The 27,231-nt window shown below is 41.0% G+C and overlaps 1 protein-coding gene across 1 annotated transcript in view; it reads right to left on the bottom strand.

The window, feature by feature from the left end:
• IFRD1 (interferon related developmental regulator 1) overlaps positions 1–22,867 on the bottom strand; it is a 53,230-nt gene extending 30,363 nt beyond the window's left edge. The window contains exon 1 of the mRNA XM_055347231.2: positions 22,640–22,867. The gene's annotated coding sequence lies outside the window, so the exon portion shown is untranslated. The remainder of the gene's footprint in view (positions 1–22,639) is intronic.
• Positions 22,868–27,231: the final 4,364 nt, after the last annotated feature.

Raw genomic sequence — 27,231 nt, 5'->3', positions numbered from 1 at the left:
CTAATCCTGGGCCCCCCAACTTGTCTGATTTAAATGTCTTTCTTTTTTGTTCTTGTAGTGCCTTCTTTAGACTAGCATTAATTATATGTATTGTAGGTTTTTTTACTTCTTTTTTTTTAATATGTATTGTAGTTCTTGACTACTTGTCTGTTTTCCCCTCAGACATGAGATACAAGCTACATGCTACATGTGGGCAAAGCCCAGTTTTGTCACTTCTGAAACACACATGTAGCACCTTTGTGCAAATTAGAAACAGAACACCAAGTCTGATGAGTGTTTATGGGCTGGAATCCAGTCACCAATCTCTCTTCAGCAGGGAACAACCTATACATCTGTACATAGTGGCCCAGTAGACAATAACTGTATTTTTAATTGAATGAGGGAGTCAATTTCCTCTGTATTTTAGCAGTTTTCTTAAAAGCAAAGGAACTAATGTGGGGAAAAGGATGAGGCTAACATTTATTGGAAGTCCACACTGCCACTGTTCTAGACTGTTTTCACACCTCTCATGTAATTCTTACAACAACCCTACGCAGAAAAGATTAGTTTTACCATTTTGTGGATGAAGAAATGAGCTTAGAGAGGTTTTGCAACTTCCCCAAGGTCGTACCATTGGTAAACAGTGAGTCTGTTGTGATGAAAGCCTAGGCCGGCCGGGTGGGGTAACTCACACCTGTAATCCTAGCACTCTGGGAGGCCAAGGTGGGCGGATCACAAGGTCAGGAGATCAAGACCATCCTGGCTAACACGGTGAAACCCCGTCTCTACTAAAAATATAAAAAATTAGCCGGGCGTGGTGGCGGGCGCCTGTAGTCCCAGCTACTCGGGAGGCTGAGGCAGGAGAATGGCGTGAACTCGGGAGGCAGAGCTTGCAGTGAGCCGAGATCGCGCCACTGCACTCCAGCCTGGGCGACAAAGCGAGACCCTGTCTCAAAAAAAAAAAAAAAAAAAAGAAAGCCTAGGCCTATCTGATTCCAAGTTTGCCTCTGGCTGGCTTTGGCCATATGGGAACCTGAGTGCTTGTTCCTAGGAGTCATGGGTTTTCTTGTTTGCTTTTTTATAATTTCAGCTTTTATTTTAGATTCAGGGTATAATGTACAAGTTTGTTACATGGTTATATTGCATGATGCTGAGGTTTGGGATATGAATGATCCCGTCACCTAGGTAGTGAGCATAGTACCCAGTAGTTTTTCAGCTCTTTCCCCCTCCATCCCTCCCGCCTCTAGTAGTCCCCAGTGTCACTGTTGCTTTTTTATGTCCAGAGTCATGGGTTTTATTTGCAATCCTGCGAGAAAAGGCCCCTTGAAGTTAAATTTTGCCTTGTTCCCCTTTTTTTTTAGAGTCTCTTCACCCCTAGTATCAGTATACAGGGGACATTCAGTTGTTGACTGCCTGATGAATGTTTGCCAGTATAAGTTTTTTCTGATATTTCTAAAGCTTTAGCAGAACTTTATTATTAAATAGTAATGCTATTCCATCAAATAATTTTTTACATGGATTATCACTTGTTATGTTTTAGATTGCATTGTTTTCTTAATATGTTTGCAATTTTTGTTTTATTGCCAAGAATGGTGATAATACAGCATGCTAAATTTGAGATCCCTGTTTGTTAAGAAATGACACAGCGGGCAAATTTAGTTAGAACTCTTTAGCCTTAAGATATATTTTGTTTGCTTTTTTCTTTTTGTTGTGTAGAAGATACTTCTTTGTGGTTTTCAGTTTTGAAATTTCATACACTTTCTGTAATGAAATTTCTGACAAAAGACAGTAAGTGTTTAATTGTCTTCTAAAATGGGAATGTTGCTTATCTCACAAAGCTGCAGTATTATCAATAATAAAATATGAGACTGTGTTAACAGGGTACTGTGAGCCATAAGTACCATAATACACACAGCCAAACTAGGATAGTTATGACGCATTATGTTGGAAGAACTTTTTATGGCAACAGCATAAGTAGGAATTATCTTTTTGTTGAACATAAAGAATATCAATGGACTTTTCCATTTGGATATCCTGACTCTTCATACCAAACATAACCAAAATCAACTTGTTCTTTACCAACCTCTCTACATTCTACAACTAGTTTTGTTTTTTTGTTTTTGTTTTTGTTTTTTTGGTGGGGGATGGTGTTTGTTTTTTGGGTTTGTTTTTTTTTTTTTTTTTTGAGACAGAGTTTCACTCTTGTCACCCAGGCTAGAGTGCCATGGTGCAATCTCGGTTCACTGCAACCTCCACCTCCCGGGTTCAAGCAATTCTCCTGCCAAAGCCTCCCGAGGGATGACAGGCGTTCACCACCATGCCTGGCTAATTTATGTATTTTTAGTAAAGACGGGGTTCATCATGTTGGCCAGGCTGGTCTCGAACTCCTGACAAGTGGTCCACACACCTCGACCTCCCAAAGTGCTGGGATTACAGGCATGAGCCACCACACTCGGCCGTTTTTGGGGGGCTTTTTTTGAGATGGGTCTCCCTCTGTCATCCAGGCTGGAGTACAGTGGTGCCATCACAGCTCACTGCAGCCTTGACCTCCTGGGCTCAAGCAATCCTCCCGCCTCAGCCTCCTGAGTAGCTGGGATACAGACGCATATATCCCAGCTAATTTACTTATTTATTTTTGTAGAAATGAGGTCTTGCTGTGTTGCCTAGGCTGGTCTCAAACTCCTGGGCTCAAGCAGTCCTCCCAGCTCAGCCTCCCAAAGTGCTGGGATTACAGGCATGAACCACCACACCCAGTCTACAACCAGTTCTTGTTCCCAGCTTTCTCCGTGTGGTAGTACTAATCTTATGGCCAACAACCAGAGAATCTTAAATAGTTGAAAATTTCTTAAGCGGTAACCTACTTCAGACTCCTGCCTCACCTGGGAAACCACTGACAACATGATTAAGATCCAAGGCTCTAACTCAGTATTCCAGGGTTCAAATCCTGGCCATACTATTTGCAATGGATTCTTGAGCAAGTAACTTCACTCTTCCATGCCTTGGTTTCAATGTGATTAATGATAGAACCTATTTCATGTGGTTGGAATGAGGAATACATGAAACAATACTGGTAAAGTACTTAGCTCAGTACTCAGCACATAGTAAACAATGTTAGCCATTAATATTAGTAAACAGATATTTATCATTTTTTCTTAAACTCTGACGGTGCTAGAACTCACACAACTCTTCAGGGCAGCTCATTCCAACAGTGGATATTTGTCATATTTTGAAAAGTCTCAATTCCTTCAACAAATATTCCTCAGGTGTCCACTATATACCAAGCATGTTCTAGAGCATGAGAACAAAGAGATGACTGAAAACAGTGTTTGTCCTCATAAAGTCCCTAGTCCAGCAACAGAACTCAGTACCAGGTGGCCCGTGGCTGTCCGTCCCTCTCAGCCCATTTGGAGGTGACTCTTGCTTCTCTCTTGATGGATCAGCTTTCACTGCCCACCCCCAGGGACATGACCAAGGAGGTTCCTCCTCTCTACCCCTAAGCAGTGAGTCCATAGGCTCCCTGGAGAGTTGAGTCATCTCTTCTGGAGCAAGTCACCTAGCAGCAGTGAACCTCCATTTCCTTATCTCAAAAATGGGAGTCAATAATCCCTGCCCTATTGATGTCACTGGATTGTCATAAAAATGACATCATTATGTAAAGGTCTTTGTAACCTGCCACATACTCTATAATGATGAGATACTCCTTATATTAAACCAAAGAAAGAAATTACTCTGCTAAAGATGGAATTTTAGACATCAGTAAGCAAGGGAAGATCTTTTGGCTGGGAGCTGATAAAGTGGTTAACAGGAGAAATTTACTAACCCCAGATCAGACTTATAAGGACAAGACTAGACTGACTCAACCAGGCCTCCAGCATTGCTCCTAAAAATCTTATTGGAGGCCATATACTGTGCTGGAGGGTCACCAAGTTTTGGTGACAGACAGAACTAGAGTCAAAATGCCTTATCAACCACTTACTAGTTTGGTGACTGTGTGCAAGTTCCTTAATCTAAGCTATATGAATGAGGAATATATGAAACAGTACATGTTAGCCATTAATATTAGTAAGCAGATATTTATCCATTTTTTTCTTAAATTCTGCGAGTGCTAGGAATCACACAACTCTTCAGGGCCGCTAGTTCCAACACTGGATAGTCATCATTTTTGGAAAAGTCTCAGTTCCTTCAACAAACATTCCTCAGGTGTCCACTATATACTAAGCATGTTCTAGAGCATGAGACAAAGGGATGCCTGAAAATAGAGTATTTGGCCTCATAAAGTTCCTAGTCTAGCACAAGAGCTCAGCATTATTTGTAAATCAGATTCTCTCTCCTTGGAATTCAGAATTAGAACTGAGAGACACTCAAAGAGTCTGGACTGTCTTCTGAGCAGAGAATAAAAAGTAGCTATCATCTGCCCACCACAGACATGAAAAAACAAGAAAGACGGTTTGCAGAGAGGAGAGAATGAAACAGGACTGTAGAGAGAAGCAGAGACAAGAAATGGATCTTCCCATCTTGTCATGAGCTTCCACTTCCAGGTAGGCAGAACTACCAGAGACTCAATTGAATTCCTGCCTTAGGCTTCCAGGGAACACCCTGAACTTTTTTTTTTTTTTTTTTTTTTTTTTCTGAGATGGTGTCTTGCCTCTCACCCAGACTGGAGTGTAGTGGTGCAATCACAGCTCACTGAGGTAAGGTAACCCTCCCACCACAGCCTCCAAAGCCGCTGGGACTACAGGTGTGCACCACCATGCTCGGCTAATTTTTGTTTTTGTTTTTGTTTTTGTTTTTGTTTTTGTTTTTTTGAGACAAGATCTCACTCTATCGCCCAGGCTCGAGTGCAGTGGCATGGTCTTGGCTCACTGCAACCTCCGTCTCCCAGGTTCAAGCAGTTCTTCTGCCTCAGCCTCCCAAGTAGCTGGGATTACAGGCGCGCACCACGAACGCCCAGCTAATTTTTGTGTTTTTTGTAAAGACAGGGTTTCACCATGTTGGCCAGGATGGTCTCAAATCTCTTGACCTCGTGATCCACCCGCCTCAGCCTCCCAAAGTGTTGGGATTACAGGCGTGAGCCACCCTGCCTGGCCTAATTTTTGTATTTTTTGTAGAGACGGGGTTTTGCCATGTTTCCAAGGCTGGTCTGGAACTCCTGGACTCACACAGTCTGCCCACCTTGGCCTCCCAAAGTACTGGGATTACAGGGTGAGCCATTGCACCCAGCCTGAACTTTTAAAATAAATTGTTTCTTATGCTTAAGTTAGGTCCAGTCAGTTTTTATTTCTTGCAAACTAGGATAGTTTACAGTTTCTCCTTAGCACTCCTCTGTTTTTTTGATTGGTGTCTCTTGGAGTTCCAGCAAACTGTCCAGGCATTTGCAAGTGGGACTTTAAAAGCCTATCTTTTACACTCAGATGAAAGGCAGTAGGAAGTAGGAACAGATTCTCTAACACTTTGGAGGCATGTTAGCACCTTTCTAAATTATGGAGAATGAGTGAACTGCCAAATTTCATTCATCATTACTGATATTTATTGTGAACCAATCCAGCCAAAAGAATTCTGAACAGACACTTTAAAAACCTATGCCAAACTGAATTGACCATACCAGGCTTATCACATTTAAATATTTATTTAAAATAGTCTTTAAATTATAATTATGTTAATTGTTTTATTAAAATCAAGAGAGAAAACTAACCATTTATCAAACTGCTGAGACTGCTAAAAGATTTAACAGCCTTATATAAATAAGACACACTTAGTAAATATTTTCATTCCATTCAAGAAAGGCTTTTGTGACCAAGTGCCATGGCTCACACCTGTAATCCCAGCATTTTGGGAGGCCAAGGCAGACAGATCACTTGAGGTCAGGAGTTCGAGCCTAGCCTAGCCAACATTGGGAAACCCCATCTCTACTAAAAATACAAAATTAGCTTGGCATGGTGGCGAACGCCTGTAGTCCCAGCTACTCTGGAGGCTGAGGCAGGAGAATTTCTTGAACCCAGGAGGCAGAGGTTGCAGTGAGCCGAGATTGCACCACTGCACTCCAGCCTAGGTGACAGAGCAAGACTGCATCTCAAAAAAAAAAAAAAAAAATGGCTTTTGAAATTAATTTGTTGCAGACATCATTGATTTCCTGCCGCAGATCCATCTTACTCTCTTGCTTATTCTCAGAACCCCAATTTTGTTCAGATATCCAACCTCCTTCGAGGGGCCATGTGCTTCAGGGGAAGGCTGGACCCCAGCTCCAGGGGTTGGGTCATAATCGATTCCTCTTTTAATCGATTCCTCTTATAATTGATTCCTCTTATAAATGGTTTATTCTTGGGCACAGAACACAGCTCTAGCCAGTGAGGTGTAAGAGTTGAGGGCTTGAGGGAAAGATTTCTCCTTCCCAAGAGAAATACAAATGAACAGATGGTCTTGTCTTTTTCTGGATGTTGTCATTTGTGAGCATAAAGGCAAACAAAGCTAACTACCAAGAATAGCAAAAGAGAAGGGTTAAAGAACATAGATGAGGTTTTTGAGTCACTGAATTAACCAACAGGCACCACCTACCATCCCCTACCCCTAGACCACTTATGTGATTATAATAAATGCTTTTAATATTTTAAAAAAATTAAACTTGAGATTTCTGTGGCTTGGGGCTGAAAGCATCTCAACTGATACTGTTACATCTAACAATCTCTTTAAAATGATGATACCATTTGGCAATTTCTAACAGTCTTATATGCATTCAGAAATAAGTAAAAATAATCCCCGAACTATCCCCCTACTTCCCTTAAAAGTCCCATATGTTCCAAGAAAGAATATGTCTTTGAAATCCTCACTCTTGTCACCTGCTGTTTTGTACATACAATGTACGAACATAGGGCCCTGCCCACTTCATTCCGCCTCCACAGAATTCTGTCCAAGGACACCCTGTTAAAACTGTATTTGGAGAATTTCCTTCCTTCTATGCCCGCTATTACTGTGTATGACTGCTTTTTGGGCTTTTTTCACTCTCTTGTTCTTTACCCATCTTTGGCTTCCGGATTAAGAGTTTTCATTTCCCTTAATGGTCCTTAATAGGGTTGTTTGTTACTGTTCTTGTTGTTGTTGTTATTAATTGGCATCAGAACTTTTTTTAACTGAAACATCTTTCAACGGGAGGAATTCATTTTTCTGTCAACGGTATCCCAGGTGGCTAACTTTCATTATGCTCAGGTCAATGATTCATGAATGGTAGTTTTCCTTCTAAACAAGTGTTGCCATGATGGGTGAGTTATGGTACCTTTGCTATATTCCAAAAACTGAGGGAATAAAACAGACTCCACCCACATGATAATAGGGTTAACTTGACTCTACATATATAGATTGAAGGTTGTTTATTTGTTGGCTTGATTTCCATAGCCTCGTCTTTTTTGGCGAAGGAGCTATCTTCTAGTCTCAAGTTATTTCTACTCACGCATCCATTCAAACAAATTTGCCTTTGTCTCCAGGTTCTGTTTCTTATGATAAATTTTTGGAAACCCTAGGCTGATCAAGGAACTCTCAAAATAGGAAGTGAACCAACAACATTTATACTTATAGCTCTTTATGTGCTTAAGGCAACGTTCAGGAATATTCTTTCCCTACCCTTGTTCTCTCAAACTCTGCCTCTTTACCTTGATCTACCTCTCTCCTCACCCCGTGTATTTTTCTCCTCAAAGGTACGCACAGTGCTTCAGTGCCATTTTCATAGCCCTATAAGCTAGAAAACCTGCCTACACGTTTGCTTTTAAATGAGGTAGTACACTTTGCCAGCTTCACTATTTTCTTTCTTGTGCTATTATTACTTTTTTACCCAAAAATTTGGCCCCTTTTTTTATGAAATCAGTAGTTATGATTTAACACTTAGAGAGATACAAGCAATTAAGTAATGTATTCTTTTGAAGCTCTTCAAAGATGACATTCAATAAAATCCCTAGCTTTGATATTTATCCCAAACTCCAGAACCCCATATCTAATCACTGTCTTCTTCATTTACTGTCCCACAGACTGGTCATATTTAGCAAATGAAAAACATATCCACTCTACCCCTACCCCACTCTTTACCTGTTTCTTCTTTGGCATTATGCATCATGGTTAATGGCTCTACTATCCATCTCAATATGCAAACCAGAAACCTAACCTCATTCAGCATGCTAAACCATTTCACATCTAAAATATGTCTAGACCCTGTCCTTTCCTCTCCTTCCTACTGAAACTACCAAGTATTACTTAGCCTCTTAGTTCACTGTCCCACCTCTAGTTTTGCCCAGCTCTAAGCTATCAGAATCATCTTCCTTATCCCATCCATAATCCCATTACCATCTCCATGAAGACTTTCCAGCCCCCACTGTCATCCCTGCAGAATGGATTGCCTTATCTAGTGTGGCCCCTAGTGCTCTGGAGGGATTTCCATTATGGGGAAGTAGCATAGCCCTTAGTGATTAAAAGGTACATTTTCTGAAGTCAGACCATTAGGATTTGAACCCTGGCTTTACCACTTATCAGCTGCAAGTTACCAAATCTCTGTTCCTCAGTTTCCTCTTCTATAAAATAGCACTAATCAGTAGTACTTCTTGGGGTCGATGGGATAATTAAGATAATACATGCTGGCACTTAGCACATGCCTGGCACATGGTATTGATATACATCCAATAAGCTATCATCCTTATCATTATTATAGAAAATCTATGACTTTCACTGCACTAACTTGTTTATATTTTTCTTTACTAAGCTTTGAGTTCCTTGTATCTAATTCATCTTTGTAACCCAGCACCTAGCACTGGCCTGAAAAGTAGGAGACACTTCATACATATTTTTTGATTGAATCATCAGGTTACTGCTTGGCTTATAACTCCTCACTGGCTCCTGATTGCCTGCGGAATAAGATTCACACTTTTTCAGCCTGGGCAACATAGTGATACTCCATTTCTACAAAAACATTAAAAAATTAGCTGGGTATTAGCTGGGTCACACACCTGTTGTCCCAACTACTTGGGAGGCTGTGGTGAGAGGATTGTTTGGTGGGCCCTAGAGGTTGAGAGAGACCCTGTCTCAAAAAAACAAACAAACAACAAAAAAAACTGTTCTCTTTAGCCTGATTTATGCACCTATTCAGCTTAATCTCCTATACTCTAAGCAAGATTGCTTGCAGTTCCCTGGACATTTCCTTCAATCAGGAATGTCCTTCCAGGCCCTTTCCCCAAACTTGGTGAACATTTTTTGATATATAAGACCTTAATCAAATATCTTTTCCTTTAAAATCTTTCCTGACCCTTTTATAGGTGGCCAGCAAGTCTAGAAACATAGGCACATACATAATAAATGGTTTGTTGGTTGTATACTATAATACACAATGAAATAATAATATTTGCATTGCCTGATTTCATGGCCACCCTGTAGCTAGAACTGATCCCTCCTCCTCCTTCACGCCATTAGCCCCTTTTATGAAGCACTGATTAGCTGGGACAGAACATAGCACACAGAGGTTCTGCTTTATTCATCTTTGTATCTCAACCACCGAGCCCCATGATTGGCACAGACAGGCACTCAACAAATATTTGTTGAATTAATAAAACGTCAGTAAATATTTATGGATCATCATTGTATAGGCCAAGAAAAACTGCCACCCATTTTAATCATTGATAGTGAATATCCCTAATCCCCCTACATTCATTTTCATCACTGCTGCTCTGGGTGTTCAATGAAGCAAAATACTTGGCATGTGTCTTGGTGATCTCATTTTGCATTTGTTGCAGTCAGCTTTCATTCATAGTTAAAACGTGTTCCTTGAACAAATATTTTCATTTTTAAAAAAGGAAAATTTTAAGGAAAAGTATCTGCTTTAATCAGTCAACATTAATTGAAATTCTTTTCCTTTAAGAAGAAAAATATTCGGCCTGGCATGGTGGCTCACGCCTGTAATCCTAGCACTTTGGGAGGCCAAGGTGGGCAGATACCTGAGGTCAGGAGTTTGAGACCAGCCTGGCCAACATGGTGAAATCCCATCCCTACTAAAAATACAAAAATTAGCCAGATGTGGTGGCGCATGCCTGTAATCCCAGCTACTTGGGAGGCTGAGGCAAGAGAATCACTTGAACCCAGGAGGCAGAGGTTGCAGTGAGCTGAGATCATGCCATTGCACTCCAGCCTGGGCAACAGAGCAAGACTCTGTTCAAAAAACAAAAACAAAAACAAAAAAAAAAGAGAGAAAAAAGAAAAATATTGATAGAGTAATAGGCATATAAAATATTTCAAAATTAATGATATATTGAAGTATGAATGTTGAATGTTCATTTTAGTAAGAGCCAATTAAAACCTGACCAGATAAATATATTTCCGTTAAGGTCAACTTGAATTTATACTGGCTGTTGGAGCTCATGTATGGGGTTGCAGTCAGAGTATGTGGCATTTTTTACAAGCGCGCAAACACACACACACACACACACACACACACACACACACACCTGTAGCAGATTCCTCTGGCTCAGTTTTGGACTGATAAAATCCAAGTCAGTCTCCTCTCAGCAAATTCTCCAGTGAAATAATATCCCTTAAAGATGACATTCAGCCAGAAAAATAAAGGTTTAACATGACAGTTTCATGACATAGTCTGTGAAATTGAAGACAGCCCCTGGCTAATGATGATACCCACCTTGTCAGATCCATGTTTTGCAGTCAAACACTTAATGATCTAATAAGGGACCCATTTAGAGGTTCTCTCTGCTTTAATAATGACTCATTGTCCTGGGAATCTTCACTCTCTGTGAGAATAAGCCCTGGAGCGCCTCACAATTTGATGGTCACTATGACAACTCTGAAGCTTTCAGAGATGCTCTGGTTCTGTCCGCGGATGGTTGTGTGTTGATCTGATTTTGAAGGAGTGTTGCAGTGGAGAGGTAATACCGCCATCACTTATTGAAATCTAAAGTAAAATTATTGCCGTCCAATAAAATATTACTCTGTTCACCGTTAATCCAACCTATAAAAGGCATCTTGCATCATGAGGATAATATTTAGTCATAGCACAATAGCATCCAAGGCTAGGAGTGCCAAGTTGGCATTTGAAACCTCTCAGAAGAAGTTTTTAAATGATATAGGGTGATCAAAAAAATAACTGAACACTTCCAAAATGTATTTGTCAGTAACCAGGTAATTCAGAATCCTGTATGAGCCAAACTGTGAGTGACCTTTTCAATGTCTATGGAAAGTGTTAGGTTGTGATCATGTTTATATTAATATTTGTATGTGTTCAATTCTTTTTGAATCATTCTGTACAATAGTATGAGTGTGATATTGGTATAATCTGAGGTCCAAACATCCCACAAAATGGGATTTAGATGGTCTTTGAAACCCCTGAAGTTATATGCAAAAATACTGTGTAGTTGAAAGTTAAAGTTATTTAATTTTATCCCATATTGTAATTTGTCATTATGTAATAACATGGAATTGATAAAAATTTTCATTAACAAATTTTACAATGATGTAATTACTTAATTGCTAAGTTAATCTTAAATTTAATTTAGAGTTTAATAAGCTTCTACAGTTTTTAAAGTATATAGTAGACATATTAAAAATGTGTTATCATATTAGGTACAGTATATAACCCTGGCTGTTGTGGCACCATTATCATCATTCCTGCTGTGGGATCCAGGGCCATTGCTAGCCCATAGAAAAATCTTTCCAATTCATATAGATTTTAAGAAGGCTCCTAAATGCCCTTCTTTTGGTGGGAATGAGTCAGTCCTGCAGTGAGAAGCATCGTTTAGTATATAGGCTTGATTTCAAACTCTTTTCATGCGCTCAGCTTGGTACCTATGTTCAGTGCACAAAATAAACAACTATACACAGCAGCCCCACGGGGACCTCAATGAAAATGAGAATAGACTATGACTCTTCAATACTTTTACTAATTAAAATACCTCGAACAGAGAGCAAGACATGCTCATCAATTAAAAAATAAGACAGTCAGGCACAGTAGCTCACACCTGTAATCCTAGCACTTTGGGACGCCAAAGCAGGCTAATCACTTTGAGCTCAGGAGTTCGAGACCAGCCTGGGCAACACGGTGAAACCCTGTCTCTGAAAAAAAATACAAAAATTAGCTGGGCGTGGTGGCTCACGCCTGTGGTCCCCGCTACTCAGGAGGCTGAAGTGGAGGATAGCTTGAGCTGGGAAGTGGATGTTGCAGTGAGCCAAGATCACGCCACTGCACTCCAGCCTGGGCGGCCGAGCGAGACTCTGTCTCAAAAAAAAGAAACTATATTTAGTTGTGAAACTGCCTTTACAAAAACTGTAACTGAGAAAATTATGACAGTGAAAGATCTGACCTGACTCCATCTTGCTTCTAACCTCCAAGCTGTCCTTGTTAATTCCTGGGTGTAGGCAGAACTAACTTTGGGAGGAACTTAGTTTATAGTTTAACTTTGAAACAAAGGATGATAACAGCCCTTTCCTAAAACAAACCCCCTTTCTGCCTGGGGACTAGATTGCCCTTGCAGGATTAACAAATTAGCCACAAGATTAGAAACTGTGATTTAGGAGTATGCAGCTGCAGGTTACAAGATTCTGAACCTCCCCAGATTGCTCCTGGAGGTAACAACACTTGTAAAACCTAAAAGCAGTGCTTGAGGTATTTTGCAGACCCTGTACTCAGTGGATCAGCTGGCACCACCCAGATGGATAAACTGGCTCATCTGGTCTTCTGGCCCCACCCAGGAACTGATTCAGCACAAGAGGACAGCTTCACCTTCCTATGATTTCATCTGTGACCCCACCAATCAGCACACCCCACTTTCCAACCCACTACTCACCGAATTGTCCTTAAAAACCCTGATCCCTGAGTTTTTGGGGAGACTGATTTGAGTAATAATAAAACTCCAGTCTCCTGTATAGCTGGCTCTGCATGAATTCAACTCTTTCTCTATTCCAATTCCCCTGTCTTGATAAATTGGCTCTGTCTGGGCGGCAGGCAAGGAGAACCCATTGGGAGGTTACAGTTGATTCTATGATCCACATGTTTTAACCGTTTAATATCTCTGAAATTGAAATGTCTTACAGTGCCGTATCCATTCTGACACTCAATAAATTGTATATAATGAATATATTCATTGGGAAAAAAAGATTAAGGAAGTGAAATAATCCTAACTTCTATTTATATTGTGTTTTCACTCTGTTTTCAAAGACTTCTTAGACTAAAATAATCCCTCTTCAACCCCAGAGCAGTTTGCTTACACTCTTGTGACCTTATATTCTGCTTTGCACTGTAAGTGTATTTTACTTTTCTCACCTGCTGAACCATAAACCCCTACAGTGCTTGGCCTTTGGACTTTTCTCTTCATTATGCCATTGGCCAGCAGTGTGACCACATGGAAGCAGCATGGGCTCTGAAGCCAGGCTGATGTGTGTCCAGATCTAAGCCCTGCTGTCTACTAGCTTGGTGATCTTGGGTAAGTTATTTAATCTCTGAGAGTCCCATTTCCTCATTTGTAAAATGGGGATAGTCATACTTAATACATGGAATTGGTTCAAAAGTTTAAAAATGGGCCAAGTTGTAAAAGATTGGCGCTTAGCAGGTTCTTTGTAACTGATTATCAGTATTTTTCAGAGACAGCATAAATTTTGGAATCAGATTCAAATCCTGGCTTAGTCACTTGATATGTCTCTAACTGCAAGTTACTTCTTTAAGTCTCAACTCTAAGTGCCATGAAGGTCAAGATCTTGTCTGTGGTGTTCACTGTTGTCTCCTTAGCATCTAACACAGATCCTGACACATGGTTGTTGAATGAACCAATAAATGAATGAAAAATTAAGATAATTTCTTACCACACTATTGTGAGAATTCTAAAAACTGTACACTCTGTACCACTTACAGTTACAATGCCCAGTACACAGTAAGCCACAATAACTGATTTTTGATGCTCAAAACAAATGAATATAAGAAAATAGGATACGTAAAGTCCTTGGGCATTCATGCTCCCATATTTATCATGTAATTATAGGAGTAGGCAATAAGAGGATGTGGCTAAATGGCTGGCCTGATGACTAATATCTTCTAGCATTAAATTGTGTTCATACCGCCAACACAACACTATTAAAGGCAGCAAGAATCACTTGTTTGTTTAGTAAATATGTATTGAGCACATAGGATGTAGATGACGCCGAAATGGACAAAATATTTATGAACAAGTACATGTATATCAAGGACAGAATGTGGAGATGCTTGCTTTCTAAGAATTGAGGCCTCAGATGACTGGAGTTTCCATATAAAGGAGTTTCCAAAAAGATCGTAATGAATAGCCAGAATACTTGGTAGCCCCTTTCTTTAATTCGAATACTACTTTCGTAACTGTGACATTTCTGCTTCCACTCGTTTAGGCAGAGAGAGTAACCCCTATGACCTTTGGTCATCAATGCAGATAGTAGAGAAACAGATTATGGAGGTTAGGACAAGGGAGTTTCCTACTGCCCTGGATGTTTCCCTCCCAGTATTGCAATAGGATGGGAAGGAGGACTGCATAGATATGAGGAATAGGTGGTGGGAGGGTGAACTGCGGCTGTGAGTCTAAAGATAAATGATCATACCACACCTCATCCAAAACCTGGCTTCTAGGTGATTTCACCTAAAATATTCCAAACTGATGCATGTCATTCGTGTTCTCCAACACAGATAAGAGAGTAGACTCCATAGGTAGTAGCAGAGTCCTGTTTCTCAAGAGGAGGAAAAAGTCCTGAACTGTTATGCTGAATTATCAAATCTGAATTTTGTTACCACATATTTATATATTGAGACCAATCAATCTTAATTCAAAATATATAATATGACATATAGTTAAAACAATAGTATATGTCTTCGTATAATAATTTCTAGCCAAAAGAGCAAGACAGAAACCCCCTAGTCTAGCCTTAAGCTTCCTTAGCTCCCTTTGTGCCCTGTAAAGCACTAATGGTGTAAGTAGCTTTCTGGCCACAACAGGATACACAGGATACTGGTAGTAACAGCAATACAGCTCGAAAAATAATAAGCAGAAAATGTTCTGGGATCAAGGACACATGAAGAAAAGAAGGTGGGAGGGAGAGGAGGAGAAGGATGAGGCAAGAAAGAAGAAGAAAGGAGGAGCTCAAAGGAATGGTCCTTCCACTCTCACTGGCCTTTGGGAAGCTTCTGTATCAATTAGCTGGGGAACACGGTGCTGACCTATGTGAAACATGATGCTGGGAGAATCTTCTACATCAGGCCCCAGGCTGTATGAGTACCCCAGGCCACTTCTGGCGGAGTAGCAAACTGCAGTAGGTGATCCTTCTGGCTCCCTTTAGTCTAGTCCACCCACTTGGTCAACCCCAAAATGAACAGAGATAGAAAGGGGATGAAAAGTAGTTAGGAGTGAACATGTGTGTGGAAGAAAAGCAGAGAATTAGCCCCATTCCTGGACATGGGCTCACGAAGGTTTATTTTGGGTAGGCCAGATGTGAAAGACTTCTCTATTTTCTAGTGTTCCCAGGGCAACAAAAATCAGGGCTCATGTCATTTGTGATGAAAAGGAAGTTTGGACTTTTACCAGGTTCTCCTTCCTAAGTGCTTCTGAAAATCCCCAAGGAATGCTTACCTGTTCCACACATCTTCCCTAGCTACTGCTTGTCCCTTCAGCTAGGAGCTAGACTGCTGCTCCAGTCTTCAGCAGGCCACCCCTGGCCATCTCAGAACCACCTTCCAGATTGTTGCCAGGCTTCCCTATCTGCTGTATTCCCAGCACCGACACATGCCCATCCCTGAATCCCCAAAGTACCACAACAATCAGGAGGCTTGGGATAACAGAAGGGAATTATGATATAGAAAACAGCATTTTCCTAAAAAAGAACTGGGCTCCCAAATCCTTCACCTGCCTCAGGTTGCATCTTTTCTACGTTGCTGATTACAATTTTTTGCTTTCCTTGGCTCCTAACTCCCTCTGTGGAATGATAGTGGGCAGCTCCAAGTCCTTTTATCCAAGAGAAGCCCTTAGGGCTCTGCAGGTGCTGTCAACCCCACCATACCTCTGATTTGTATCTGCCAACATGGAACAGACAAGGAGAGGATAAAGAAGTAGGAAGAAGCTGAGAAGAAGGGAGATGAGAAAGTGCTGACTGAAACATCAGCACTATGCTCTATGGCTCAGAAGTGTCTTCTAATAGTAACATTCTATATTTTATTTATATAACAACTTTTCTCATGAGTTATGCTCTTATAAGAAAAACTGAAGGACTATCAATAGAAAACTTAACCAAGCTGCAATTTTTGTAACATGAGGTTGCAGAGTATATTCTTTTTTAGGAAGATGCTAGGCCCACCTTATCCCGAAAGAAAAAAGAATATGCCTTGTTTATTGAGATTGCTAAAATATTAAATTGATATCATGAGTCCCATTTTAGTGTGTCTGAGTAAGAATCTGTTGAAGAAGACGGGACATTATAGGAAGAAATCTTACAAAGTAAAATTAGATTTTTCATACACAGAGTAGCAGCTGTTCAGATAGCAGGAAAATCCTTAGAAGCCATTTATCAGGTGGCAATGCGGTGAACAACAAAGACAACTCTTCTTTCAGATGTGAGAATGGTCCAGCACACCTCTGTGACTGCAGATGACAGCATGCTGTGTTCCAAATATTGGAACTATTGAATAACTGATGTTCAAAGATTTATACTTCTGAATGAACATTCTAGAGTGCAAATTGCCTTTGACTTAACGTGACCAAAAACAGAATTCTAAAGTGTAATCACATGCTGGATGTGCCCAATGACTATGATACAGAAGTGATGTGTGCATATGCCAGTGGTTTCTGTAGGTACAAGACATGCCAAACACAACTGAATAGCCAGGTCTGAGATTAGGCAAGTGTTTCAAAGTAGAAAAAGCCACAATTGGGATAAAAACAAAGCAAGAATATGGGTGACAAACAAGAAAGTACAACGGAGTAATTGCAACTAAGGCAACTCAATTGGTAGATAGGTCTAAGAACCAAAGAGTTCAAACGTTTGTAAATTATTTTCCTGCTTTTGGACAGACAGGTCAAAGTTACTTTTCTGAACTAGAAAGATCTGTAGGGAGATGAATTTTAGAGGCAGTAAAGGGCCACCCCAAAGTAAAACTGTCAAGTTAATAAAGTCTGTTGTCATGATGACAATAGCTTTTGAGAAGAGGATTGACATGATGTCAACGTTTTGTTTTTAGGAAGATTAATCTACTGGTAATAAGAAAGATGACTTGAAAGGGGATGGGCAGGGTGGATTCAGGTTTTGTGTGTCTGAAGTTAATACCAGCTTTAAAAGGGTAGGGGCTCTGTTTAAGAAAAAGAATACAGATTCAAGTATACAAAATTTGCTAGGGCCCTTCCCAGAGCCTTTGAATGGCTTCATGCAAGGAAAGGAGTCTGAAGGTTAAGCTTCCTTACCTTCAATAAGCCACCTCATAAGCAGATGATAGCTAAGCCACTAACAGTGTCACCCTCATCTTGCCAGCCACCCAAGTGAGACCCCCAGGAGTCATCTTTTATCCTTCATCTTATTTCCTCTTCAGTCACCAAGCCATGCCCATTTAATTTCCTAAGTATTTCTCAAGTTCATTTATTTCTTCATTCTTCATTCCAGTACCTTAGATCTACCTGTCACTGCCTCTTAACTACTCCATTGCAAATAGCTTTTCCAAACTGGTTCCCTGTTCACCCTGTTTACCTCCTAGAAACCTATCCTTCACCTAGCCGCTCAGAATACTCTATCTATGGGTAGATCTGATAATCTCACACTTCTGATTAATACTCTTCATTAAAGCTTCATCAGGAGAAGGCCCAAGCCTCCATAGTATTATACGCAAAGCCTGTGTGATCTCACCCCTTTGTCAGCTCAGCTCTCGACACCCTTGCTTTGCACTTCTCACATGTCAGCACAATACTGCATTTCCGGCAAATGCCTTGAAAGTTTTTACATCTGGGTTTTTGGTTCCTGACTGACCTCTTGGCTGAGAATTATCTCCCTTTTCCCTCATCCCTCCTCCTTCCAAACTCTTTACCAGGCTCACCTTTTCCTGGGGGTCTTCATAGAGACCCACCCCTCTGCCCCCATCAAGCTGGTGAGGTGCCCTCCTCTGTAATGACACATACAGTGCTCCATCAAGGCACTCAGCACCCTGTGTTAAAAGGACCTGTTCATAGCTGCCTTTCCCTCTCCTCTCCAGACTGTGATCTCCTTGGGAATAGGAGCCACATCTGATGCATTTTTTTATCCGCGGCACTTCACAGAATGTAGGTCTCACTAGATATTTTTGAATGAGTGAACAAATTAATGATGAAATCAAGCACTACATGAGTTATTCTCTGTGATAGAGCATAGAAAGATAAGAGATAGTTCTGGGGTATGTCTAAGCTTGTGAGTAGGAGAAAGAAAAGAAAGCAATTAAACACAGAAGACAGAATAATCAGTAAAAGGGATCAATAGCTATTGTTTATGTTGTTTTTCTACTTATCATCAAGTTATGTTTCTACAATGAATGCATATTCCTTTTTAAAAATGAAAGAAAGGAGTTTATTAGGGTAATTGTTAAGCTACTGAGACAAAAGGACCACAAAATAGAATGATGAAAATGTAGTGTAAATGTAATTCTCTCACATGTAAAAATCCAGTGGTGATCAGTTTAGGGCTGGCAGAGGAGCACTGCTGTCCTCAACATGCTAGCCCTGCCACCTTAACAGCAATTGCTTCCACTATGGTTTGAACTTTCCCCCAAAGTTCATGTGTTGGAAACTTAATCCCCAATGCAACAGGATTGTGGGGTGAGGCCTAATTGCAGGTGTTTAGGTCATGAGGGCTCTGCCCTAATAAATTGATTAATGTCATTATCTTGAGAGTTGGTTTGTTATGAAAGTGAATTCAACCCCCTCTTGCCCACCCTTGTGATGCCTTCTGTCATGTTTTGATTGTAAACCAAAAGTATCTGACACAGCTCTTGGTCAATTTAGAAAGCTTATTTTGCCAAGGTTAAGGACACACCTGTGTCACAGCCTCAGGAGGTTCTGATGACATGTGCCCAAAGTGATTGGGGTACAGCTTGGTTTTATACATTTTAGGGAGACATGAGACATAAATCAATGCATATAAGATGTACCTTGGTTAGGTCCAGAAAGGCCTGACAACTCAGAGGGGGGCCTCCAGGTAATTGGTAAATTTAAAGGTTTTATGATTGGCATTTGGTTGGAAGAGTTATTATCAATAGAAAGAAATGACTGGGTTACAATAAGAGGTTGTGGAGACTAAGGTTTTATCATGCAGATGATGCCTCCAGGTAGCAGGCTTCAGGGAGAATAGATTGTAAATAGATTGTAAATTCTTATCAGACTCAAAGAGTCTGTTCTATCAGTAATTACAAAAAGGATGAGGGCATAATGAGACATGTGTGGATCCCACTTCCCATCATGGCCTGAATTAATTTTTTAGGTTAACTTTGGAATCCCCTTGGCCAAGAGGAGGGGTCCATTCAGATGGTTGGCAGGACTTATAATTGTATTTTTGGTTTACATGATGCAGCAAGAAGGCCTTCACCAGATGTGGCCCCTCAATCTTGAATTTACCAGTCTCTGGAATTATAAGCCAGATAAACTTCTAATGTTTGTAAGTTACTACCCATTCTGTGCTATTCTGTTATAGCAGCACAAAACAGACTAAAAGCTTCCAACCAGTGGTGAGAACAAAAGATAAATGACAGGACAAGTAGTCAGCTTAAGGGAAGGCATAAGTTGCCCCCACTCTTGGCCAAATGTCCATACTCAACTGCAAGGGAGACTGGGGAATATAGTTTCTAGCTGAGCCTCCACAGCTAACATATGAGACAGGTTCATTTTTATTTTTATTTTTTTAAGGACAGGTTTCACCCTGTCACCCATACTGGAGGGCAGTGGTGCAATCATAACTCACTGTAGCCTTGAACTCCAGGCTCAAGTGTCCTCCCACCTCAGTCTCCCAAGCAGCTGGTATTACAGGAGTGAACCACCACACCAGGCTGAAAGTTTTATTCATGAAAGGAAGGAGAGAGGAATACCAGAGACAAGTGGCCTGATGTAAAGTCTTTTGTTTCTACAAAATGAGAAAGAAAAAGAATGTTTTAGCAAAAGCCAGATTTCATGGGATTAAGAGTTTTTGGGCAGCGAACAAGTGAAGATGAAAAAGTGCAGATATTTATTCAGATTTAACAGTAAACAGAAAAAATAGGATGATGACAAGAAAGAACTAAAGAGTAATAGGTGGTGGTGTTTTTGTTTGTTTTGTTTTTCTTGAAGGAGTAGTGCCCCAGTGTATTAGTCAGGGTTCTCCAGAGAGACAGAACCAATAGGATATATGAAAGAGGATATATTAGGGGGATTTGACTCATATGATCACAGAGGTAGAGAAGTCCCACAATAGGCCACCTGTCAGCTGGAGAACCAGAGAGCTGGTAGTGTGGCTCAGTCCAAATCCAGAACCCTCAAAACCAGGGAAGCCAACAGTGCAACCCTTAGTCCAAGGTCAGGGGTCCAACAGCCTCTGAGAAGCCTCTGGTACAAGTTCTAGAGTCCAAAAGCCAAAGAACCTAGAATTGGATGTCCAAGGGCAGGAGGAGAAAAGGTGTCCTGCTCCAGAAGGGAGAGGGAGAGAATCTCCCCTTCTTCTACCTGTTTGTGCCAGCTAGGACCCCAGCCCACGTTGGATGGTGCCCACCCACATTGAGGGCAGATCTTCCTCATTCAGTCCACTGACTCCCAAATCAATAATCTCTGGAAAACCTCACAAATAAACCCAGAAATGATGCCTTACCAGCCATCTACACCTCCCTCAATTCAGTCAAGTTGGCACCTAAAATTCACCATCACACTGAATATGTTTGAAGACATCAGTAGAGAGAAAGATAAAAAACTGACATTTGGCTAGGCATGGTGCCATACCTATAATCCCAGCTACTTGGGAGGCTGAGGAAGGAAGATTGCTTGAGCCCAGGAGTTTGAGGCTGCAGTGAGCTACAATCATGTCAACACTGCACTCCAGCCTGGGCAACAGAGTGAGATGCTATCTCAAAAAAACAAAACAAAACAAAACCTGACAATCACCCAAGTGCTGTAGAATACATATTCTTTTCATCAGCACATGGAGCATTCTCCAGAATCGACCACATCTTAGACCACAGGACAAATATCAATAAATTCAAAAAGGTAGAAGTCATATCTCGTATATTTTCTGACCACAATGGAATAAAACTAGAAATCAATAAAACAAGAGGAACCTCAGAAAATACAGGACATGAATATTAAACAACATGCTCCTGAACTACCAGTGGGTCAATGAAGAAATTAAGAAGGAAATTTAAAAATTTTTTGAAACAGGCCTGGCACGGTGGCTCAGGCCTGCAATCCCAGCACTTTGGGAGGCTGAGGCGGGTGGATCACCTGAGATCAGGAGTTCGAGACCAGCCTGGCCAACATGGTGAAACTCCATCTCTACTAAAAATACAAAAATTAGCTGGTGTGGTGGCAGCCGCCTGTAGTCCCAGCTACTAGGGAGGCTGAGGCAGGAGAATCGCTTGAACCTGGGTGGCGGAGGGTGCAATGAGTCAAGATCGTGCCATTGCACTCCAGCCTGGACAACAAGAGCGAAACTCTGTCTCAAAAAAAAAAAAAGAAAGAAAGAAATACTATCATAATCTTTACCTTCCCTTCACCAGACACTCCCTACACAGCAAGCTGACCCTGTGCTGACTTAGAAGCTCCAGAGCACCAGATTACCTCAAGACAGCACAGTCAATTTACAACCAAAAGTATGCCTGCAACAGAACTCTCTGCCACCTGGAGAGTATCCCCAGACGATGGCCACTTTACAACCTAGCTCTGCCTGCAATGGTGCCAGCTCGACCACGGGGTAGATAAGACACCATAAGTGAGTCAAGTAAACTGCCACCTGCTGGCTCCCTCCCCTGCATGCTGTTCATGCCAAGTCCCCCTTTAAAAGCCCCTGCTTTCTGCCCCCAAAGAAAAGCATTATCCTTAAAAGGAAGAACCTGTATTTATTCTCATAAGCTAAGCTTTGGAATAAATCACTTTCTTTATAACAGATCCCGCTCTCGTTAATTGGACTCTGCAAGCAGTGAGCAACTGAACCTGTGTTTCAGTTACAGTATGGCAGATGCCTCTTCAGTCACACTGAATTCACATTTGTCCCCTGGTGGCTAGAAGAATCCAGATGTACATGATAAATCCACGGAACACATATATGAAAAATGGAGATAACAAAGCATGTCGATCTTGAAAAGATGTTATGTGAGCAATCCTGTAGGTGGGACCCTACATGGCCACAAAGGGCCAGAGGTTTTAGCTACTTTGATTTTCTACCAAGAGCTCATGCTTCCCTCCCTCTATCCTTCCCTCCTCATCACCTTCCTGACCCACTATTTGCTTTTAATTTTCTCCATGTTCTTCTGCATGTGATCACCTTCTGGTTTTTGTTCAGTCTCAAAGAAACATTTCTAATCTCTGCCAAGATACCCACCACTTACCGGGTTAAGAGCATGGACTCTTAACTCAAAAGACTTGAGTAGCATCTTAGTCCTTGAGCAATTTAACATCTTTAAGCCTCAGTTTTCTCATATGCAAATGGAGATAATACCTACCTTGTGATCAGCTTCTGAGAATTAAATGGGATGTCCACGTAAAGTTCTTCGCATAATGTTGGCACCTAGTGATCACCAATAAATGTTAATTTTATGTAACAGTGCTACCAGATAAAGCAGCTGGCATCAGCCCAAAGCCTGACCAGTTCAGGCTGTTGGCTCAAGTGAAAATAAGTAATAAAGGAACATCAAATACTGGGAGGAATTACACACTTCCCTCTGGAACAACCTTTAACTATGTAGACCTTGAATGAACCAGGAGCCAGAAGGAGTGCAGTCTGGTTTTAACAGCAGTCAGCCTTGGTAGGGCCTCCTGGGGTTGGCCTTCACAACAATAGGAAGTACTGAGTCATCCTGCCCCCGGGGTAGGGTGGGGAAGCAGGCAGAAATTCTTCATGGCAGGCCTCCGAGCAGGCATTCCAGGGCCTACTCTGTCCACTCTGGTCTCCTGACCCATTTACAGCTGACCTTCTCTTTGTCACAACCCTATTTATTCTCCCATCTCTCGCCCACTGATCCAACTGGTTATTTTCCTTCTCTGGACTCAGATCTCCTGATCCCAGTTCTTGAGGTGCAGCCAAATTGTCAGGTGTTCTTATAAACACCTGAACATTTTCTCCTTTGAATCATGGGATGCCCTGAGCAGGAAAAGTACTAACTTTCTTGCGGGAACATTGCTCCCGTTCTTAACAGTTAAATGAGAGGGAGGAAAAAGCAAGTCAAAGATCTGCACAAAGTGGAAACATAAAAATTAAGCTAAGGGGAAAAATTAGATGTGTTTTCCAAAAGATAGATGGAGCGCAACTATGTTATTAATTTCCTAATCTTGTCTGTGCAATCCAAGGGCATAGCCAGAGTTGTAAAAATGGCTTGCCATCTATTCTGTTATAAATTCTCCCCATAATAAGTATCAATTTTGGTAACTAATTGACCCTAGCTTTCTACTGTAGGACTGTGAGTTGAATGGTTTGTTCTGATTGTCAGGATGCAGAGCTCTGCAGCAGACTGCAGGTGTCATGAGTTACAGAGCTGGTCAACACAGAAAAGGAGCAACACAGGAAACACATTTCAACATCTTCAGTCACTGGGGAACCTGAATTGGAAAAAAAAACTTGCCCTTTGAAGACTTAAATATACCATCCCCCGCCCCATGTTTCCATCTAAGCCCCCTACTTCCTGTTTCCTCCCTTGTCAAATGCGAAGTTGTTAGAAGTCTCATGCAGGAGACTCAGTCCCCACTGATCCTCTTGCAACCTTGATCACAGCCCCTGCAAGCAATAGGAGGTGGGAGGGGCTGGGCAGCTCACAGAGCAGAAACTACCATCTCTGCATTTCCTTCCCTCTTAGGTACCACTCTCTGAGATTGCATTCTTCCAGCCAGTGGTCACTTTCCACCCCTCAGGTGATGCAAACAATAGTCATCCCATTGCGGAGGCACCCACAACCTGACTATGAATCTTTCTCCACACTGATCCCTGAAAGTGGCTGTGGCGTGGCTAAGGTTCCTCCAGAAGTGCCTTTGAAGAGGATGCTTTCCCAGCAGACAATGAGGGCTGCTCTCTGGTTCACAGAGGGCACACTATTGGCCCATTTCCTGATCTCGAGATTGTTCTTCTTGGCCAACATTATTCAAAGCTTGCCTTCTGTTCAGCAGGTCCTGAAAGTTCTGACTTCAATATTTGTGCTGAAGATCAGGCCCCTCGTTTAAATTGTTACTCATATTTGTTTGCAGACTGATTTTTTGTTTTAGACCCTGGGTCTGTGTACTCATATTAATTCTCCTGGTTGCTAATGAAATGAACTGACACAACTTATTTTATTTAGTTAGATTTGTGTTATTATTGAGGAACAGGACAGAATTGTGGAAGGATAATTGAGAATTTTTAAACTACTACAGGTTATTTAAGTTATTATTTTATTAACATTTCTGATTATAAACCTACTGCAAAGTCATTTTACAAGACATAAAAAGCTGGGGAAAATTTAAATTACCAAGATAAAAGCACAATAATCTCACCACCTAACAGCAATGATTATTCATTTTGATGTATTTCCTTCCAATCTTTTTCCCCTACAATTTTTAGTTGGAATAGTAGGTCTATTTTTATTCATAGCTTATTCTTCATCGAAGAATGGACACTGTTCAAGGGGTGTAGCATACATATTTGCTAGTATTTCCAACAACTCGGAAAAATAGGTGTTGCTAAAATTGTGGAAACTGAGTCCCAGGATGATGAATTAGTAAATTGTTCAAGCTAGGATTTAATCCACACTTGTTTTACTCCTAGGGCTAAATGCTTTAAGAAGTGAACTCTAAACCAAAGCCTTTTGGTGGATATTATGGAAACAATGAAATGCTAAGACAGGGCTGTGGAGAGGTTGATGCTATCCCTAGTGATAGTCAGATCTCTCCAGTTTATTGTTAAACCACATCTACTGAAAGAAATTTCTTCATCTATATGTAGCCATTTTTAAAAAGAGATTTATTTCTCCACGAATCCAAACTATCAAGGCCCATCATTGTAAGCCGACTAGAAAGGAATGGAGAAACTCCTTTGAAACATCCACAAAGCAGCCCAGTGGGAAGTACACTAAAAGGGAGAGGAGAGTAAATCTTTGGCAGTTTGGGCCACTTTCAACACAGCACGAGCCTGGGCAATATCGTGGCTGCCGGAGACTGCCAGCTACAGATGAAGCCAGGACAGCAGGGTCCAGGGCTATTGCCCAGACATGAATAGAAGTCAGTGAAGACAGGCATGTAGTTGCAGTTCTGCTAAAAACATCTGGGCTCAGATAAAAACATGTATCAGGCAATTCCTTTGCTAGTCCTGTGCTAGCTTTGGGGCATTAAAATAAGTACACACAAAGAATGGCTTCGCTTCCTTGCCCACAAGGAATTTCATTCATTCAACAAATATTTATTGAACACCTATGGTGTGCCAGACATGTTCAGGCTATATGTATACATCCATGAACAAAGCAGACAGAGATCCCTGCTGCGTGTAGCTGACTATTCAGTGGGAAAAGACAGACAATAGACAGTAAACACAATTGAAGCAAGTTGTGCAAATTCCACAGCCTGCCGTGGTTGCCGTATAAAGAGCAAGCTTTACTGGGGAAGCTCACAAGTCCAGGATCAACAAGAAGAGGCACGTGGTCCCTCCATCTGATATTCATTTTAAGCTCATTTGTTTCCAATGTCTGTGTGTGCTCTCATTTTCCTTTTTAATTTTATTATTTTTAAATTTGTAAAACCTTTACATTGCTCAATATATTTAGAGCAATATCACTGCCTCTATACAAAATATAGAATTCTATATAAATATATATATAATCTATCTATTCATCCAATCTTTTGTTCCTAATCTTGGTTTTTTGTTTTTTTTTTGAGACAGGGTCTCACTCTGTTGCCTACATTGGAGTGCAGTGGCACTATCAGGGCTTACTGCAACCTTGACTCAAGCGATCCTCCCACCTCAGCCCACTCAAATAGCTGGGACTACAGGCGTGAACCACCAGCTGGGCTAATAGACAAGGCTTCACCGTGTTGCCCAGGCTGGTCTCAAACTCCTGGACTCAAATAATCCACCCACCTCAGCCTCCCCAAGTGTCAGAATTACAGGCATGAGCCACTGCTCCCGGCTGATAACTTTTCTTTTTCATAGCTATTTCTTTCTCTGTTTTGTGGATGCACCATAATTGATTTAACAAGTCCCCTGTTGATGGATATTTATTATTGTTTTCTCTCTTTTTTTTCTTTTCAATTTGTATGGGTTCATAGTAGGTTTATATATTTATGGGTTATGTGAGATATTTTGATACAGGCATACAAAGCCAAATAATCACTTCAGGATAAATGGAGTGTTCATCACCTCAAGCGTTTCTTTGTGTTAGGAATATTCCAATTATACTGTTTTAGTTATTTTTAAATGTACAATAAATTTTTGTTGACTGTAGTCACCCTGTTGTGCTATCAAATACTAGATTTTATTCATTCTAACTATATTTTAGTAACCATTAACCATCCTCATTTTCCTCCCCACCCCCACTACCCTTCCTGGCCACCAATAACCATTATTCTTTTTTTTATCTTCATCAGTTCAATTGTTTTAATTTTTAGCCCCCACAAATGAGTGAGAACATGTGAAATTTATCCTTCCATGCCTGGCTTATTCCATTTAACATAATATCCTCCAGTTCCATCCATGTTGTTGCAAATGATAAGATCTCATTTTTTATGGCTGAATAGTACTTCATTGTGTGTGCATCACATTTTTTTTAAATTTTACTTTAAGTTCCAGAATACATGTGCAGAACATGCAAGTTTGTTACATAGGTATACATGTGCCATGGTGGTTTGCTGTACCTATCAACCCATCATCTAGGTTTTAAGCCCCACATGCAATAGGTATTTGTCCTAATACTCTCCTTCCCCTTGCCCTCCACCCCGCAACAGGCCCTGGTATGCGTTGTTTCCCTCTCTGTGTCCATGTGTTCTCATTGTTCAATTTCCACTTATAAGTGATAACATGCGGTGTTTGGTTTTCTGTTCCTGTGTTAGTTTGCTGAGGATAATGGCTTCCAACTTCATC

The sequence above is a fragment of the Gorilla gorilla genome, chromosome 6, assembly GCF_029281585.2.
Source record: "Gorilla gorilla gorilla isolate KB3781 chromosome 6, NHGRI_mGorGor1-v2.1_pri, whole genome shotgun sequence".
Taxonomy (NCBI): Eukaryota; Metazoa; Chordata; class Mammalia; order Primates; family Hominidae; genus Gorilla; species Gorilla gorilla.
Note: the sequence above shows the minus strand (reverse complement) of the source record. Positions and strands in the feature narration are given on the sequence as shown.